At 40.5% G+C, this 17799-nt stretch overlaps 1 protein-coding gene across 19 annotated transcripts in view; it reads left to right on the forward strand.

Annotated features, from left to right (window-relative positions):
- Nucleotides 1-17799, forward strand: part of RBFOX1 (RNA binding protein, fox-1 homolog 1) — a 1165955-nt gene that overhangs the window by 532450 nt on the left and 615706 nt on the right. The window contains exon 1 of one of the 19 annotated variants that reach the window (XM_017808976.1): nt 14792-14809. The exons of the other annotated variants lie outside the window; for them this stretch is intronic. The gene's annotated coding sequence lies outside the window, so the exon portion shown is untranslated. Of the gene's footprint in view, nt 1-14791; nt 14810-17799 lie in introns of those variants that run through there. 19 annotated transcript variants of the gene reach the window in all.

Here is a 17799-nt window from a genome sequence, read left to right on the forward strand (position 1 = left end):
TTTGTTCATTAGAAGTCCATGGTCTGTTGACCTTTTTTCATTCAAGCGTTGCATTGAGTCCATTCCTTATCTCTGTTGTGCATGGCAGGTTGTTTAGCATATTTTTCGTGTTCAAGAGCGACATTGAGTGCCACAAGGACCTCACCTGGCACTTGCAGACATAAGCAGAATGTGTTTGAAAATGTTTCTGTGCTCCCTAGTGGATAATTTAGTTATAAGTGTCTGAGAAATTAGTATCAACCACAGTCAGAAATTTATATTTCACTGAAAAGACCTACAGTAAGACCTTCACCAGGAAAGGGCTCTGCTGACGTGTAGGACTGTGTCTGGAACAGCTCACAGGTTTTGCTGCACATATTTTGGATGCATTTGAGGATAGGCCACGTTCTGTAGCAGCTTTTTGTAAGGACTCTGATTTTCAGTGGTACAGCAGCAAGAGGACTTTGTCCCTTTGTCCTCCTGTCCTCAGCCTATCTCAGATCATAAGAGTTGTCTGCTTAGTCCACGTCTTGTTCCTTCCCATGGCACGTTACTACCAACAACCCTTGTCTGGTCTTACCAACAATCCTTGGTTGGCTCCACACCCACCCAGCAGTTGGTGTTTGAGACCCACATTTTCTCCTTTTCTCCTGGGATTCTGCAGAGATGAGCAGTGTTGGCCAGGTCCTGACCTGTGATGGCACCTTCTGTACTATTACTCTTTTCTGGGTTAGTAAGTGAACGTCTATTTGGCCCCTGTATCTCTGTTCTGATTTCTTTCAGTCTATTCAAATCTTTGTACTCTGCTCTATGTTCCTCAGTCTTCAAGCAGTTATTTTCTAACTCTTTTCTTTCCAGCTCAACAACTCTGTCTCTGGGGGTATCATGCAGGCTTTCCAAACAGTTCAGTGGTGATTTACACTGTGACTTAGGCTGCCATTGCAATTGTTCTCTCCTTTCCTTGGCCTGACAGTCATTCTGGGTTGAAGACATGCCATTTTTGCTTATTTGAGTCATTCCCAGCTGCGTTAAATTTATTTGAGCTTCTTATTATTTGAAGATTTATATACTCGAATTGGCACAAATTAAAATGTCTTCCCTGGGAAAACTTGTTTTTCAATGTTCTGGTATTGCTACCTAGTAGATTAACTTCTTTAATGTGGGCCTAGAATAATTGTGTATAAAGATGCCTGGAATGGTGAATCATTTTTCTAATGACCAGATAATTGGAGCAGCAGATTTGAACAAAATGACAGCCTGTCCCATTTTGCAAGACAGGCCATTTGGTTTGATTCTTTATTGAACTTCTGTTGTCAGGTTCCCCAGTGACAAGCTGGGGAAACTTTTCCTCTCGTTTCAATTAATGTTTTTACGGAATTCCTAAATTCTGCTTGCAGTTGGTGCTGCAGAAATGGGTCCATCTGCATTTCTCTCTCTGCTCACAGGTGGATGGGTAATAGTTTGGTTGCTATTGGGTTATGTCCATGCCAGTGATTTCATATCTCCTTGGATATGGGAAAAATGATTCCATTTTGTGGAATTTTGTCGGTCTTGATCAGTATATGGTATAAGATTCATCAGGAATTAAACCTTGCTGTATTCTCACAGCTCTCCACTGGATTTGGAGTAGATTTAGAAATATATTTTCAGATCTTTCATGGGAAGGTGTTTCCCTTCATGCACATGCCAGCTCTTACTGTTCCAGATGACTCAGTTCTGCCTGCTCAGATCTACCTTTTTTCTGTCTTTCTGTTCTGTAAATATGAAAAAAAAAAAAAAAGCACAGGAAATAGGACAGAGTATCTAGTTTTGCCTTTGGAGGTTTTTTATTTCTCTTTGATTTTGGCATTTAGATAAGATTTAATTTAGTTTCAGGTTTCATGCCAGATTTCGAGGTAATGATGAGTTTTAATTTTACCCTTGTTGTTTCTTGCATTCATAATAACAGTATTAATTCTCCAATTTCAATAAATACTGCATGGCTTCTCAGGTTAGAAAAGAGTGCTATTACAGTTTATTTGCTTGGGGTGATGTGAAGTTATAAAATTATAAATAACCACAAATATGAAATATTATCTTCTCTTGAAATATTGATAAGGATGCAGATGGAGCAGCCATTTAAGTATCTTAAAAGGGATATGTTGCTAAATCTGTACAGTAGGTGTGGCACTTGGAAGACATTTGTGCCATGAAGAGCAGGTGAAGCCCCTGTGTGAGCATTAGAATGGCAGCAATAAAACTGCCAGAGCAGAGGTGATGTGATGGTCAACTCACTTCTCTAGATGTGTCAGTTAATAAAAACAGATGAATCTTTAAGTGGTGTAGTGTTCCAAAAATCATCCTGCTCTGGCTTCAAGTTCAATTAGTGAAATCATCCAAAACCCACCGTTCTTAGAATAATACAAAAAAGGCTTAATGATGTGTGACAACTCCCAAGAATATAGGAAATTGTCTTATCTTTTGCAAATGAAGTCCTGCTCTTCCCATCCTGTTAGAAGGTGGTGCCACTTTATAGTCAAAGCATTGGCCATCAGAGCCTTCCAACCTGTTTATAAACAAGTGATCTCAACAACTTCTGTACAAACTAATATTACTGGCCATTCTTTTTGGCATTTTAATTCAAATACATCTCAGTTATGTTTGTTCAGGATATGAAATATGTGTATAGATAAATATATATATATATATAATGTTTATTCAGTGCAGCAGATGCTCAGTGAGCATTACTTGGTGTTGTGGGGTACTGTGAATCACTTGTTTTTCTTGTGTTTTAACTCTTTCTCTCTCCCCTCCCTTCCCCCTTACTAATATTAGTATTAGGATTTTATTAGAATTAGTTTGAATTATTAAACTTCTCTTATCTCAACCGTGAGTTTTACATTTTTTCCCAGTTTTCCTCCCCATCCCTCCAGGGTTTGGGGGGAAGTGAGTGAGTGCCTGTGTGGTACTTGATTAGTGGGGTTAAGCCACGACTCTGGGGTAAATGAAATCTTAGTTCTTGTATGGAAAGGCAGAGAAAAGGATTACAGGGGATAAAATTTTTAAATTCAGTAGAAACATTTGTTTTCTGCTGCTGTGGGTTCTGGATGGTCAGACTTTGCATATAAGACATGGATGGTGCTGTCACATCATAACGTTTCCATTTTGGGCTAGAACACTGTTACTGTTGTCCTTGGGATCTGACCTGGGTTGTTGGATCATCCAGGATTTCCACACTGTGCTAAACAAGCAGTCCTGTATCCACCTGTTTTCAGGGATCCAGCCCTTCCTGCACGTTGGAGAGAAGGAGGGAGGTGAGGAAATGAGCAGAACATCCACCAGCTTCCCAGGGCAGGAAGTGACACAGAATTAATACAATAGTGGTACAGTGTATTTATTTTAAAAAACCTCAGCAAATGTATTAGTTTGGGATTAGTTTCTGTGATTTTTATATATATAAATATAAAACCAGAAATATCACATGTATATATCTATATACACATATAAAAGGATAACCTCTTAAATGTTTTTGTTTTTTCCTTCTAACTTTCCTCTAGAGTGAGATACGACAGACTTAAGCTTGGAGTAATATTTTATTGCAACGTGATAAAAAGTTGACTTGCACTTTTACTATTACTGTAGTTTTAGTAGTTTTTTTTTTTTCAATTGAATTCCATGTGGAATATGCTGCCCTGACTCAGATTTTCCCTGTTTTCCTCCTCTGCTGTTCAGGGTGCGAATCCCATTTTGTTTTCCAGGTAAAAGGAACACTTAAACTAAAAGACTGTGAAACACTCTTATCTTCTGAATGGTGGGATTGAGGGTTTTCCTGAAGAGAAATTATCCTGTGAAATTATCAGAACCTCAGAACATATTAGAAGTTGGTGGTGTTTGGTAGGAAAAATAATTGTAAAATCAGGAGGGGAAAAATACTGATACTAGAATGAAAGAGTAGTGCTGACTTTTTGTGTGGATTTTAAAAAGAAGTCTGATATCTCTCTGGAAAAGCGTTTTTGGTGGAAATCAGAGTCTGGAGCAAGGACATGGTGTGATAAAATGAAATTCAGCATTTCCTCATATGGAATATTCTTTCCCTTGGCGTCGTCTCCATCTCCAGTGTTAGATGGAACAGAAAGGGCCAGGCTTGGGGCTGGGAAACATTGTCTCATGTGCTGGGTAGTTCAGAGTACACACATTTCTTGTTCTCTGCATTTCCACAGCCTTTACTATTTAGTGACCAGGAGTGGTTCTTCTAGAAAGAGGGAAGTGGAGCACATGGCTCTGTTTGACACTTTGTTAGCTCTGTAAAGAATGTGAAGGCTCTACATGTGCCTCCTCACTGTGAACTGGTTCTGTATTCCATTAGCAGGTTGAAGAGATCTAATTGTACGAGTCAGGAGTTTTCACTTTGTGCCACTGAGCATGGAGAGGACTTGCAGCCTTGATGTCCAAAATTGTGCCTTAGAAATCAGAGTTTACACCTCTCTCAGGCAGCCAGGCTTTTGTGTGCACGAAATCCTGAGAGGACCCTGGCGGTGACTGAGCGCCGTGTTCCATCTGCCTACAGACATGTTTCTGCCCAGTCTCCATCCATGTGTACCAGCCTTGTATCCAGGAGTCTGTCATCCTTCAAAATACTTGACCTGTTTTCCCATATTGTCTGCATTTTAAGAGGTTGATACTGGTACAGATTCCTCTGGGCCGAATTTCTGGCACCTGATTTCAAAGTTCTGTCTAGGGACACTTTCTTCAGTGCTGCAGACAATGAGGAATTAATGCAAAAACCCCCACCTTATAGTCAGAGAAACCTATTTTAGCCATATTGCAGTTATTCCTGAGTTATTATGCACCCTGTCCTCTTGACCCACCAAAAATGTCCACTACACCCAGGCAAGGGAGGGATGAAGCACCAGGATACACAGTGTCCTCTTCTGTTCCCTGCTTTTCCATTTGGAAATGTATTTCTCACCCAGCTGGCAGCCTGCCAGCCCTGACCCAGAGCAGGGCAGAAAGGGACTGTCCCTGTGAGCTTTGCATTGCTCTCTTCCAAGGCACAATGGAGCATGCACGTGTTTTGATCCAGGAGTCACGCTTTTGAGACAGAGAAATGAGAAGCGAAATACCTGATAAACTTCTCATTGCCTCCAGTCAACAATATTGAGCAATCATGTTCCAGAGAGTCGTTATTGTACCACCTGAATTAGTGAAATAAAAGTGAAGACTATTTTATTTTCTGACAGCTTATTTTCACAGTGGTTGTCCAATAACAACCATCACCTCAGTCACAGGGTCAGGAGGTTCACGAGTTGTTCCATCAGGATGCTCAGCACACTGGAAAAGCCTGGGATGCTATTCTGATTCATATTTTCTTGTCCTACAGTTTTGGGTGACATCCCTGAACCAGGAAATGCCAGAGAGCTTTGCTGTCTTTGACAGTTCACTTGTGAATACTCCAAGGAGAATTACTTGAGGAATGGCATGAAGTGTGTTGTTGCTATTGTGACTGTTGAAAGCATCTCACACATGTTGTGCTTTTTAAAAAAAAGAAGGCTCATCTCTCTGGAAGAGCATTTTTTGGTGGAAATCAGTGTCTGGAGTACAAATAGTATTGTGGTGGGTAAAACATACAAGTGGGTCAGTTTGAGTTAAAGAAGAATGTCTGAATTTTTTCCTTACCAAGATCTACTGTTGCTTTGGGAGGTATTAAAGTATTGGAATGAGAATTCTGCCTACTAAACAATAACAACAAAAAAAAATTGTTCCACTTCCAGATTACTTCTTTTTTTTTTTTTTTTTGAATGAAAACCCAAATGAAAAGTTGTCAGAGGGAAAGCTTCAAAAATTAGTATTTACACTTCCAGTGACCTCAGCACAATCCACAGTTTTTCAGCAGGAAAAAAACCAAATTCCTCTTTAAAAAGAATCCACAAAACAAATAAAACCCCATGGATGCATTTTTCTTCCCAGCATGCTTGCACTAGGGAACAAGACATAGAGATGATCAGAGCCTGAGAGTTTAACCAGAAATAAAATACAGGAATGTGTTCTGGCCCTCACGCTTGGTCAGGTTGTATTTTCCTTTAGAAAATTCTCCCCTGTGCTCGTGGGATATCAGAGATAATGATCTGTTGAGTAGGAGCAATGAAAGAAGACTCTCAGTCAATAAATTTGCTCAAAATGCAAGCAAGTGAAATAATCTATTGTCTGGTACAGCCACTCAGTTGCATGTACACAGTTCAAATAATTGCAAAGCTTTGGCTGTGGAGAAATGTTTGCATTGGAGTATAACATAGTGGAAATTCAGTGTTGTTCATGTGTGTTTGCAGGAATTTATGACAGGGAAAAGAATTGAATTTAAAATTTTATTCTGAATCTTATATTAAAGCTTTTTAAATATATCCTATTAATGCTGAACTCCCAACCATTCTTGTAAAAGAATTCTCTTTTAAAACCAAAGCTAAGCAAAAAGCATTTTTATCAGCAGAATGAGCTTCAATGAGAATTTTTAAATCTGGTAAGGTTGTTTTTTTAATAGTTCAAAAGAGAAAATAACTTTTATTTTTCCTTGTGAACTTCCCACTATATATTGGATTGTCTGCTGTAATGGGCCATGTTGATGGAGGCAGTGTAGTCCAACAGGTACAGCTAAAAACCCATAATAAATGTTGACTCCTGAGAAGCTTGTTCTTCTCAAAGAAGACTTATATGACTAAGATTTTAATTTTTTTTTAATTAATTGCCTCATTGAATGATATTTGGAGTAGCCAGAAATGTCTCCCTTAATGGCATATATTACGTAATTTTTTTGTGTTTGTCAGAACCAGAAACTTTTTGCTGCCTTAGTGGTTCATCCATTTTCTGGAATCTTTTCATGCTACTTTACATGCACAGACTGCTGTCTGCAAGCTGGGCCTGGATGAGTTTTATACACAGCTCATGGAAAAACTTGCTTGTGCATCCCCAGATTTATTAAGTGACTTGGAGTGCCATTGTATCCAATTAGTGTTTCTCTCCCTCACAGAATAATTTCTCGAGAAATATTTGCAGTTTATAAAATTATGTAAGTAATTATGTAAGCTTTTGGGTAATTACATGTATATTTTAGGTTTTCTGTACATTTAATTATGCTTTGTTGTGAACTGTTTACAGCATATCTCGCTGGTGGGGGAGAGGAGAAAGGGAGGGCAAATGGAGCTGAATGTGGAGTAAAACCAAGGGAAATCTCATGTTAAAGATTCACCAATGAATCTTTGCATAGTTTATGCAAATCCAGTGGGTATTTTGTGGAAGTGTTAATGAGTGTCACATCCTGATTACTGCAGATTTCCCCTTGCATTTCCAACCGTACCAAATCCAATTGAAACTGCTAAAATTAACACCACGAGTCCACAACAGTTTGTCAGGAAAACGTGTGAAATTTGTTTTTAAAATATCAGGCACTAATTATTCTTGGAAACATCATATATAGATGTTGATATAAAATATTCCACATGCATCCATCTTGATGGATGACAAACTTAACACTGGTCCCCCTAAGTCCTTCTGAAGGACCAGCTATTTCTGAAGGAAATTTTGCATCTCACTCTAGAGGAAACTGTACCATTTCGCTGCCCTGGCACCAGGGCAGGGACACCTTCCACTCTTCCAGGTTCCTCCAAGCCCCATCCAGCCTGGCCTTGGAGACTTCCAGGGATGGGGCAGCCACAGCTTCTCTGGGCAACCTGTGCCAGGGCCTCCCCACCCTCTGAGTAAAGACTTCCTTCCTTAAGGACGTGCTGGTCCTTTTGCTGAGTGTGAAATGTGGCCTGTGATGTATGAAGTGACTCCAGACTAATGCATTTAGTTAATCTCAAAAACTGCAGAGTGAAAAGTAAAAAAATTAAATTAAAAAAGTAGGAAAAATGAATTAATGATTATGTTTCCCTTTACTTAACAGTTATTCTCAGGGTTTTGAACACCTCAGCCTGTCTCCCTGTAACCTTTGCACTTTGCTGTGTGGGCCGTCCCTCCTCTGAACTTTCTCTACGTTTTTGCTGGGTTGAAAATTTTGAGACAACTTCACGTTCTTTTTGTTCTCTTTTTACTCAGTTTGGCAAACAAATCCTGTCTTTAGAGCTGGGCCAAGAAAGCCCTTGCAGCTCATGAAAACAACTTCAGTCTAGAAACATTTGAGGGGAGGGAGATTTCCATAACATCGCCCCGGGATGCCACTGGTAGGAAGGATCAGGATGTCCTAGCAAGGAGTTGGGTATGGATCTTTTATTTAGCCTGCCTTTATCTGTCAGTGCTGGTGATATAATCCTGTGTATATGACAAGTCATGATCATAATGAGCCGGTTTATTTCGAGGTACGTAGTGGCATCGTTCATTTGCACATTAAAGGAAACTTTGCTGGGAGAAGACAAATATGAGGCCACAAAAGCTTAGTGATTATTGTAATGCTAATCTGTATTCAATCCTGTATATGTGTCACATCTTGAATACTTTAAAAAATTAATTAGTCAACTGTGCTGTGCCACAGATGAGCAGGAGCAAGTGGCTGCTTCCATCCACAAGCTGTGGCATTCTCTGTGCCAGCAGGACTCTGGGGGAGAGAAGGCCCCCAGTAACTGAGCTGGAGGTGGTCCCATCCTCTGCCTTCTACCTGGTAGTGCACAGAATTGTGGCATTTGTGTGATTGTGTTAGTTTAAACCTATTTTCATCACTTAAAATATCTCAAGTAGCAATCCCAACATTGCTTTATATCCTGTATTTATAAAGATATTTAAATCTTTGCATTCATTTTAGTGGGAAGTATGGATCACGCATCTTAAGTTAGTGACAAAAAGTCTCTTTGGTATGTTTTGCAATCTGGAGAGCAACTGTAAACGAAAATAGGTTGAGTAAAAATAAACACAGCTGCAAAATGAAGATTTGTCGTTACTAAGAATAAAAGATACAGATTTACCCGATTTCCCAGCAGAATTGTACCTCCATACTTCTCACAGATTTGCACAGAAAGTGTGTTACTTTTCCATGTACTGTGCCGAAAAATTTCTAGAAATCTCTAAGCAACCGACCCATCATTGTTTGTCCTTTGCTCACATTGCTCCTGTAGGTGCACACTCCCAGCTGTCTCCTGGGGGGTTGTGCTCACTGGGCTTTGCTCAGGAAGCAAAGGCAGAGTGCAAGGTCTGGATTCAGACTCCTCCGAGTGTGGGTGCCCCAAAGGATGGCAGGGGGAGGCCTTGGTGCTCCCTCAGTGACTTCCACTTGTGATCTTTGGACTGGAAAATGTTCTGTATTAAGTGTGTTTGATGTTCTGAGGAGCATTCAGGGTCCTGTTCTATGGCCCAGGCTGTAATTTATCATTTAAGGTGTTACCTTGCACAATGTGATTTAAGGGGCAGCAATTGCACTTCCAGGTTTTTAGGTGCTTTCCCTTGTGTTTTGACATTTCCTCTCACACCTGTGTGGTAGAGCACTGTCACCTCTGTGTTTTCTGGGCATAGGAGAGCACAATTAGACAAATTAACCCTTTGCAGTTTCGTTGAGGAAAGGATTTGCAGTAAGACTTTGTGAAGTGAAAAAAAGACTGCAGAATTGCAAGACTTTTTGAACTCACAATGCCGGATAAAGTTGTGTTTTCAAAATGATGTGATTTCAGAAAGTGGTGACTTGTTTGAGAATGACATCTCAAAGCAGATCCAGATTACCTTTGAAGGACATATGTAGTGAAATGTTAAAGCCAGTGTTGCAGCCTGAACTGGTAATCCTTGTTCGTGCTGAAGTACTGTTTGCCTTCGTAATGTGATTTTTTGTGACTGCTTTAGCACTTCAACAGGGCTGTGAATATGGATAAGCACATAAGGAATTATTTTGCTTCAAGACTTTTCAGAGACCTGTTTCTTTTTCATTTTGGTAGATGTGTTGTTGCCATATGTTTCACATTAAACATTTCAACAAGCTGAAAAAAAATAGTCCATAGCCCTAAAGTGAATACTGCTGATAGGTATTTTTGTGCTTTTCTTCTAGCTGACAAAAATGAGATACATATTTTTTCCTTGATTTGATGCATCTTCAGAAACTTTGCTCTATTTTAGGAGTTTGGATAAGGAATTATTTTTTGAGCCTGACCTTCCAAGCAGCAGCGGCTGTGCAAAAAATTACTGTCCTGTGGAATATGAATTTTGGGCTCCTTATGAGGGGCTGAATACAGGCATGACTGGTTATTTTGATGACCTCTTCTGTAGCATTTATGCAAGAAACTTTTTTTGTAGCAGTGTTTGAAGTAACGTTTGTTAGATCAGTACTGGTTTAGATACATCAAAATTATGTTCCTCCAACTGCTTTACTGACGGGGCTTGACTCCTTGTTTTTGAGTGAAATTAGGCATGTTTTTGTTGTAAAAAGGAAGCAAATAAAATTTTGCATTTAATACTTGGCAAAATTTTGCATTTAGAAGTACAACAAAAGTGTAAAAGTGCCTTTGGATGATTGTAATGTTTAATTTACCTCCTTTGTGAACTACTTTAATTGCATGTACAGCTGAAGCAGAAGTAGAACATTCAAGGGAGATTAGTGACATCAATAGCAATATACCTCCTTGGGAAAAGACAACACCAACTAATAATGCAAAATGAAGCATTTCAGATCAATATAATCACATTTAAAAATTCTTTATAGAGGGTATTTGTAAGCCAGCAGTGAAAGAGAAATACTGACATTTTGAATATACAGAAATATAATTTGTGAAAGCACCTAGTACTTTATATCACTGATTTTTTGGAACATCGTTTTTGTAGATCTAATGCTAAAACCACTTATTTTTGTGTACTCTTGTAATTAGTCTCATTGTGAGCTCAGAAACACTGTGGATGCTTGCAGGATCCAGCCCCTGGAGAACACTTTAAAATTCTGCTTGGTAGAGGAAAAACTTGTGTTTGCTGATTGTGTTTCTTTTGATTTCTTTGATAATTCAGGTTTAAAAATCCTTATCGTTTAGATTCTCTCCAAAAGATTGTACCTAGAGTCTGTGTAACATTTTGAATTCTCAAATGTGGGTTTCCTTGAGCTTCACTTGCTTTGTTATGTTTGTGACATCTGATGGATGTTGTGTTTCTTACCATGTTGGTCTCCTGCCTTAGACTCTCACGCTGTAACCAGAAACTGTTTTGGGATAAAACTGCAGCGTGTTTATGATAAATCACACGACACTTTTCCCACTGAATATGTGTCATTAGGCTTTCTTTCTGTAATGCTGCTGGATCATTAGATGGCATGTAAAAAGAAACCATTCCAGCAGTGATCCATCAGGCATGGAGAGCCCCCATGTGTCGGGCACGGACCTGCATTAAACCACATTTCACTGCCCTGCGTGAAAAGTACTGTCAAAACCGTGCAGGTGCAGAATAACCTTCTATAAGGTGCTACTTTGGGATTTTAACAATCTTCATTTTACTTCAGTGGTTTTTAATAGCTCCCCCAGCACAGAAACTTAATTCGAGAAATTACAACTGAATCAGTTACACACGGAAGACTTTCGGCTGGAAGGTTTCCAGGATGTCATGCCTAACTTTTTGGATCAGTCTTAAAAGAATTCAAGCCTGGCCATTCACTAAAAGGCACTTACTTTACAGATACTTTGGCCTGTTCCTCTGTGAAGTGATTTTTTTGTTGTGAAGTGGGAAATGCTCCCTTTTTTAGGGAGAAAAGCGTGTAAAGGATATGAAACAACTAAATTTATTTAGAACTTGTAAAGTAACAGACATAACGTGATGACACTCATCTGTGCTATTCAATAAATACTTTGACAATATTTGTTTGAAGATCTCAAGTAAAAAAGGAGATAATTCTGGAATTACTGAAGCTTCAGTAGCACTGCCATCACAGTAATATTTTAGTTATTTAATGTTTTTCCTTACAAGTGCAGTGGAAAGGTTACAGAGATGCCTTCCATGTGACTGTGTGTGTGTGTGTGCCTGAGTCAGGACAAGGATCTCCAGTAGCTGAACCACAGCAAGACCCTCTTCTTCCCTGTTGCGGTTCCTCACTCAGGCTTTTGCTTATCCCTCAGATCAATTCACAGAGAATTTAACTCTTGGTCTCGGTGTTGCTCCAGGGGTTATAGTTGCACACACAGCTGCTGAAGGTTCTGTGCTATCAAACAAGGGGATGCCAACCCAGCCGAGGTTCTGCAGCCCCTCTACAGTGACTCAAGGACAAGCAGTGGCATCCTTTGACCACTACAGCATTTAGGGAATTTTATCTCTTGTTCATACGTGAGGTGGAAGAAACAAACTTATCCACCATTTAGAGAGAGTGGTGAAAATGAATGTATAATATGTACAGCTTTTTATTCAAGGTCATTAATTCTACAGACTGAAACATGAATTTACAATTCTCTTTTTTTTTTAAGTTGGACATAGACATTCAGACTTTTATTTTGATCTGATTCTTGTCACAACTTTGTGAATGATGCAGCCTGTTCTGCAGTGCTTCCCTCTGCCCCCCCTCGCTCTTATTTGTTGCTAATGAGATAATTACTTGGTTTAAACTCTTTTCCATTACTTGAATAAAGCCTGGGGATCTCTGAAGAACAGCAGAGGACCACATGTAGCATCTGCCAGCATTGCTGGTCCTCTGATTGAGTGACCATTTGTGCTGCAAAGGCTGGGAACAACAGGCCAGGGCTAGTGGGGAGGTTTCTTAAGTGGCCTTGCCCTTCACAGCATGTTTTTGTAAGACAGTGGCAATTGCTGCTGGTGTCACTTTTAATGTAACTCCGAGCTTAATACTGAGGACGGACATAGGGGAAAATCAAATTTCAGTAGCAGAATGATAAGACAACCCTCAGTATTTTGTTGATTGTAAATGATAGTGTGTGGTATCTTAGTAATCCCTGCGTTTTAGTTCACCCATGTTTGAACACACAAGGTGGTTTAATCAGATTTTTTAGCATTTCAGGGCTTTAGTGCTCTGAAACATATTAGCCCTGCTTTAGCAGGCAGTGTTTATTCATTTCCAGAGCACTGTAGGGTCATTAATCCTCCGAGCCCTCCTGAGAAGTCAGAGATGGGAGACACTGTAAGTCGAATTATTCTAATTTTACAAGTGGGAAAACTGAAGAGATGAATAATATGGTCAAGGCCACACAATTAGGCAGTGTGAGCTCTGGGATGTGTTCTGGCTATTAAGCCCAGTGGTCAGGCCAGCCCTTGAAACATTCTGCTTTTTAAATTATACACTTCTGCTTTATTATGATTAAGATGCCTTCGTTTTCCCATACTCTGTCTAGGTAGATAGTCTTCTTTTCCTTGCAGGTACTAAGGTGGGCATAACTACAATAAAAACTTCAAAACAAGGAAAACCATATGAAATCAGATTCTGAATCCGACATTAGTTTGTATATTTTAAGTTTTCATAGAACATGATTAAACCTTCCCTATCCCGTTCTGCCACAAAGGGGTGCAAATTCTTTGATTTATATATACAAAAAGGGGATGACTGATTGAAATTATTTTCTTGGAGATCACTTCATTAGTCTCCTTTTTGATTGCAGAATAATGATAAATATTGAAAGATGTTTTACTAACCTCTTTTTTTTTTTGAGAAATGGTGTATGTGTGGTAAGAAAATTCATTTTTGAGAATTACAGAAGTCCTCTAAGTAGCATCTATAGAATTTTTCACTAGAGTTTAAGTGGTTACTTGTTTACTTTGGTTACATAAATTGATGTACTTTGAAATAGCAATTTCGTAGGGAATAAGCAAGGCTTTTGTATAGAGAAAGATGTCAATTTTTAATGTTTATCTGAAAGGTTTTTGTTTTCTCTGCTCCACAAATGGGTTAATTGCTGCCATCTCTAGTGGAAGATGTTCAGGTTTTATTTCAGTTGCAGCCAATCTTTGTCTTAAAAATAACTTACTCTGCAATACTGTTGTTTTTAAGCTAATTCAGAATTTCACAGGTAATTAATCATCATTTAATCCAAACGTTAACCATCTCGCTTAAATTGTTCACAGAACAAAATATAAACCGTTTTATCTACACAGACCCGAACAGCGAAGCCCTACAAACTTTAGCACCACGTCCAGCATTTCAATGAGCAGTTAATATTTAGTCCATACGTCGAGCCATTCCACAAATGAATTATTGAGTGTAATCTGCTCTCCCCTGCCCACCTCCCTTTCCCACAAGGCTGTGGTTTTTAGCTAAGCCGGCGTTGGAGCTGCTCTTATCTCTACAAATAAAACAACCGCGCTCCGCTGAGCGCCTGCACTGCGAAGCCTCGTCGGCGAGGGGAGCAAAGCGCAGGCAGCCCAGGGCTCCATCCCCCGGCTCGTGGCAGTGTGGGGAGCGCAGCGTATCGGGAGTCATAAATACTGTCCCAGGGACATTTTGAATCATGGAGGTGTAGCGGGAGAGGCTGGAAGCGCTTCCATCCTGCCCGCTCGCATCTCTCCGCCCGGGAGTCCGGCGGAGGGGGCGCGGGGTGCCCAGCGCTGTCCCCTCGCCCTGCGGGGCTCCTGCAGGAGGGCCAGGGCCAGGGCCACAGGGCTGCCCGCTGCCCTTGCCCCCGGCCGGGAGCCGTGGATGGTGCCCGCGGGCCGGGGGCTGCAGGGCCGGCCGGGGCCGCTCCCCCCGGCTCCTCCGGGAGCTTCCCGGCCCACGATGAAACCTTGGCAGCTGCTGGCGGGCGTGGGAGATGCCCTTCAGGTGAGGCAGAGGCAGCTTCGGAGGAATTCCGGGGCGGGGGGGGGGAGGAATTCCGGGGAGAGCGGAGCGCGGGGGGGCCGGGGCAAGTTGACATGTGTGGCTGCGGGGGTTGTGTCGCCGCCGGCAGCGACTTCCCGACGTGAAGGGCGAGAGGTGAGGGGGCAAGGGGGGGGCTCACGTGAAAGGTGAGAGGGTAAGGGGGGGGCTGATGGCCGGGTGGGAGGTGAAGGGATGCGGGGTGAAGCGTTCCTGGGGCTGCCGGCCGCGTGCGGAGCGGGATGCAGCCCGGGATGCGGAGCGGGATGCAGCCCGGGATGCAGCCCCGGACCGCCGGCACAGGGATGCTGCCTCTGCTCGAAGGTGTGTCGTGTATAAACTTACCGACGCGACGGCGGGGCTCGGTGCTCCCGGTGTGTTTGTCCTCCCCGGATTCCCCGTGTTTTCCCTGGGTCTGTGTGTGTGCACGGCGTGGGCTCGTCCCCGCGAGCGAACGCCCCGCGGGGTGAGGTGCCTACGGAAAATACCGTGCGGGGGGGATTCTTCGTCCTTCCTCCGGCTGCAGTTCATGTGAACTTCATCTTCAGGGAGCTGCTTGACTTTCTTTGGGTGGAATATGTATTAGCATTTATATGGAATGTAGCAGGAGGCTCATCAGTAGTGGTTTTGTCAGATGGATTGTTGCCTTACAGCATTCCCGACCAACCTGGGAATTGCCTCTTTAACTGTAGGGTACCTGTATGCCATCAGAATAATATACTGATCTCAAAAAACACAATTTAAGTGAGTATTTTAAAGTTTTATTGCTGCACTTGTTAAAGTACATGGGATGAAACAGCAGCAACATTTAGTTAATAAATACAATTCAAACATACAGGTAATTTTGGCTAACAATCCATTTATATGTTTCTGCACCGAAAAAGGCAGGAACCGGGTATAACAGGCTGGGATTGAAAAGTGCCTATCAGTTTCCAGCTGGATATAATTGCAAGGTAATTTGAATACTTTGAACGACTTTAGCAATTTTCTTTCTTTAAAAAACCCCCACGCTTCAAAGTGTGGAAAAAATGTTGAGGGGAGTGGGGAAGGTGAGTTTCAGTAGCTTTTAAAAAAAGGAATCTCTTCCAGACTCTTCATAGGGGCATAATATTTTTGAAAGACTTGCTGTCACATGGAGGAGAATCTGGCACAGCCCAGTAGTGGAATGCTGGGCTCTACAGTTCAGGCACCATAAAATCACATTGCTTCCAGGACTGTACATCAAATTCCACTCCAGGTATTTTATTTTGGTGGATATTCAGGAATTCAGTGAGATCTAAAGCAGTCTTTCTATTTGTGACTTCCATAGTGATAAGGAATTTGGTCTTGACAGAGAAGTAATTAGGATTTATATAAGTGTTAAACAGAAAGTTCACAATTGTTTTTGCTTACGAAATGCTTTGAATAATTAGTTTACATACAGGACATTGGTATCATATGTATTTCGTAAATGAAGCAACGGACATGTATAAAGTCTGAATGTCTTGCTATTCTGACCATACTTTACAGATTTACTTTTCAGGCATGTGATGTTTACATTGTTGTTTTTTGAACATGCAAATGAGGTTGATTTCTCAAAAGTGAGCTAAACTGCAATTAGGTGAACAGCATTCCCTCCTCTACAGCAAGAGTAGTGACGCTGTGTGTAATCATTGTTTTTAGATTGCAATTATTTCATGGCAAAAAATGGACTTTTTGGTTTTATCCTTCACTGGTGCTTCCCTTGAGAGTCCGTGTAATGTCTGTCAGTTATAAGCTGTGCTTCCTTTAAATCTCACGGATCTGTAGGGGTTTGATTATCCATTTCAGGGTTTTTCTTCCTGCAGCAGTGCATTTCTGGGTGTTTTAGAGGCTGTAAACATTCAGTAGCTCCCATTCCCACCGCCTTCTCTGTGAGATGTGGGCAGGAAGTTGTGTTTAATCAGTGCCTCCCAACATCCAATACCCTGGTACCTCACTGAGTGTAAGTGCAGCTCATTATACCCCTTTCCAAGCACAGTTTTAGAAAGATTGAGCTTTATGTTCTTCCCTACGTGATAAATGTTTGAAATCAGAATAACTTAACGATAGATGGATGAAGCAACTTCATTATTATTATCTGGCAAGGTGTTATTTTCAGTCTCTCTAACTTCAAAGCAGTTACTTCAGTAGTATCATTATCATAGAATTGGTCAAATTTAGTTGTTTTATAAAATTTTCATGGAGGGTCTCAGTTTGCTCATAAACCAGAAAACTTTTCCAGGAACGAGTAATAAATTGATTTTTCAAGTGATCAACCTCGTGGTATTCTAAATGTTAGAAAAGGTCTAGAAAAATACCCTGAAGTACAATATCAGAAGTTTGGACTTTTTCCATTGTAATGAAAAATATTGTTATTAAATTTCAGTGAATTTTATTAAGATAAATATGTTAGATATGGTAAATGAAGCATCAAATTAAATAGGAGAAAGAAGATAAATGTGGTTAACTCATGCTTTTAAGTTATTGTGAAAGAGTAGCATGAAGAGTAAACCAGGGGAAAAATGTGTAGGAAATTTTAACTGTAGAAAGTATCTTGTCTAAGCTTTACTTCATATTTTAATTTAAGTAAGGAATGTGCTAAAAGGGAGTTATTTTTCACTTCTTAGTTAAAAGCTCAAGCTGACTAAAATCAAGTTTTTAGTCGACTTCAGTGATAGGGATTTTTCTTGAAATGATTATGTCATAATATAATATCTTTCCAGAACTTAGAGGTGGGAACAAAGACTACAGAGGACCTTGGTTATTTCAGGTGGTTTTTCAGTGGTGTTGGGTTTTTTTAATGTATATTTCAAGACTGGGAAATAGTTTACAGCATCTCCTGAGAACTAAGCATAACTTTTGAAATGTTCGTTTTGAAATGTATTAACTTTATAGGGGAATAAAGTTTACTTCTCAAAATGATTATTCTGCCATAAACAGGCTGAAAATAACGTATGTGCCTTTAATTTTCTTTTGGAATGTGTTACAAAGGAATAGTTCTCATAAACTCTGAGGAAATAAAGGGTTTGGTGACTACACTGATCTGCAGCTGGTGGCTTTGCACAGGGAGGCAGTTTTGAACACAAGAAGTACCATAAGTACATAGT

This window comes from Lepidothrix coronata, unplaced genomic scaffold (genome assembly GCF_001604755.1).
Source record: "Lepidothrix coronata isolate B3197 unplaced genomic scaffold, Lepidothrix_coronata-1.0 Scaffold24, whole genome shotgun sequence".
Lineage (NCBI taxonomy): Eukaryota > Metazoa > Chordata > Aves > Passeriformes > Pipridae > Lepidothrix > Lepidothrix coronata.